Raw genomic sequence first — 2,500 nt, 5'->3', positions numbered from 1 at the left:
TATGTTCACTGAACAACAGACCACATGACCAGTGGCGAGAAAGTCTCCGCAGAAACAGAAAAACAGTGATTAAAATTTTCTCACTAAATGTGGGGGTATTCATGTGATTAGTGGCTCACAGATGTTATGTTCCACAAGAAAAATAATAGTAAATCTGATAATGACAAACTTTCTAATCACATATGCTAGTAATAATGTTAGTAACCAATTGGGCCACACGTAGCTCAAAACCCAGGCATTAAGTCTACTCAATTGGCAACTCCCTTGGTTGTGCAGTTTGTAGGTCTAGTGTCGTGTGCAGTGTCGAGACTCCTTGCCTCCCCTATGCAATCTCAAGATCTCTTTTGGCTTAAGGATTTTCATTTTTTTTTGCTTCCTTCCAAGGTCTATATTTATTATTTGATATGCTATATCAATATGGTAATAGACTCCATTTCATCTATCAAGGTAGTCTATAACTCTGTGCAATGATAGTAAGTATAATTATTATGTGTCATTTTTAAACATTTTCGTAATATTCAATTTTTTCTGTGCTGCCACTCATGGTGAGCAGGAATAGGATCCTGAGCATGGAAATAGTATTCTCCCAGGAGCTGCTGCTCTTCCAGTCATATCATTTACCAAATGGAAATAATGCAAAAGTCCCTTCTTTAATATCCTCTCAGGCAAATCTCCTCCAAGAGCTTTGTGCCTCATGGCAACTTATTCCCATCAACCCTGATTACAGGTGAAATTTTCATGTTTACATTCCCCTTACCCCGGCCTTCATCTAATTTTTTTTTTTTCATCACCCAGTCCCCAGCCAAATTTTTATTACGAGATGGTCACATCACCCAGGTTTAAGGTGTCAATGGTGTTTGATAAACATAAGTATGAATTTATGAAAACTGTAAACTTGAGAAGCAATATTATTACTCAAACTCAAATACCTTAATCAACTATTGATTGCACTGCAGCCCTGCCTGCCACTTAATTATACTGCAGAAGAGGGCAGGGGCTCTTATATATCCAGACTGAACACACTTTAGCTACAGGTTACAATCTTTTCATATTGCAGTGCACAATAAAAATGTTCATTTAATCTTTATGATATGACACACTAATCAAAGGAAGTAGAAGCTCGTAATCTAATATAGGAAAAAGTAGCAGTCATTGGTACAAGAAATATCTGCAGACATAAACAGTAATACTACAAATGAAAAAACGCAGAGAGCACCACTCACAGCCAAAGTCCACTCGGTGCTCCTGAGTTTCAGACAATCTTTGTTGAGGGGCCCCTCAACCTAGATTATTAAATATATTTTGAGATTGAGTTGGGGACTGAGACTCTGGCGAGTGCATAAGTATTGTACAGAATTACCAAAAGTTAAAAAAAAAAAACATGTGCACCTTCAAATTATAAAACTAGAAATGTTGTTTCACCATGAGCGGAAACCTAGGAAATAACTGTACTTCATCATCCAAGCTGACTCAAAATTATGCATACAAATGAAATGCAAGGGAAGAGTTGTTTGTTTTGTTTTATGTTTTGGTAAGGGTCATGAACTGTCAATAGCAGACAGGTCTTGGTGTCAATTAAAATAATGTGCCCTTGATAATTAATAAACTTCTGCATATGCTGTATAATACTTCTAGCATTTGTGCACCCACCTTTTAAGTTTTCACAGAATAATTTTGTAGTATAGTACGAAATTTATAATGTGGACCTAGCTTATCCTTCCCTAAAACTTACTCTAAAGGTATTTAAAAATAGCTATGATAGTCCATCTTCAAACTTGGTTTTATAGAACTATTGCTAATTGACTATAAATTCTTTGGTTAAAAGCAATTTAACACAATATTTAGCACTACTTATTATCCAGACTATGACCTCATCAAGTGAAGCCATGACCTCCATTCTTTGCACTCTGGCAAAGGCCAACAACCTCTAACACATCTTCCAGCAAGACAATGTTTACAATATTTCCTTTCCACTCTTTATCTTGTCTGAATATGTGGTAGGTATCTACTGACCATTGCTAGAGCCCAAAACAGAGAGGCTATGGATTCCCTTGATGTGCAGATATACAAACTTGATAAGTGATTGTGGACTTACCTTTGCTCTGTGCTGGTTATCTTCATTAATTAAAAATAATGTCATATGTATTCTTTATGACATTTATATGGATTTTCCTGGTCTCTGCATGGGCCTATTCTGGATAGCTACCTCCAACATTCACAAGACGTGCCCTTTCCAAGACAAGTTTCTATTTCGCTTCTCAATCCCCACTATGAAGCTTAAATTTCACCCGCTTGCCAAGAATAGAATGAAAAAAGAAATTCATAATCACTGACAAACTGAAAGCGTGAACCGCACTTGTCCCCAGTGACGCACATTCAAAGGCTTGGACACAAAACGCTGTCGCTCTCTCCACCTCCAAGACATTGCGACCCTACCCTGACCAAATATGAGAAGACACATCAGGACAGGAGCGAATAATGATGAGAATAAAGGGCAAGC

The 2,500-nt window shown here is 37.3% G+C and overlaps 1 protein-coding gene across 3 annotated transcripts in view; it reads right to left on the bottom strand.

The window, feature by feature from the left end:
• LOC125027908 (rho-associated protein kinase 1-like) overlaps positions 1-2,500 on the bottom strand; it is a 45,115-nt gene that overhangs the window by 41,801 nt on the left and 814 nt on the right. Inside the window, exon 1 of one of the 3 annotated variants that reach the window (XM_047617038.1) lies at positions 2,096-2,500. This exon is cut by the window's right edge and continues 522 nt beyond it. The exons of the other annotated variants lie outside the window; for them this stretch is intronic. The gene's annotated coding sequence lies outside the window, so the exon portion shown is untranslated. The remainder of the gene's footprint in view (positions 1-2,095) is intronic. 3 annotated transcript variants of the gene reach the window in all.

Source organism: Penaeus chinensis, chromosome 8 (genome assembly GCF_019202785.1).
Source record: "Penaeus chinensis breed Huanghai No. 1 chromosome 8, ASM1920278v2, whole genome shotgun sequence".
NCBI lineage: Eukaryota > Metazoa > Arthropoda > Malacostraca > Decapoda > Penaeidae > Penaeus > Penaeus chinensis.
This window is presented reverse-complemented; position numbering and strand designations above follow the sequence as displayed.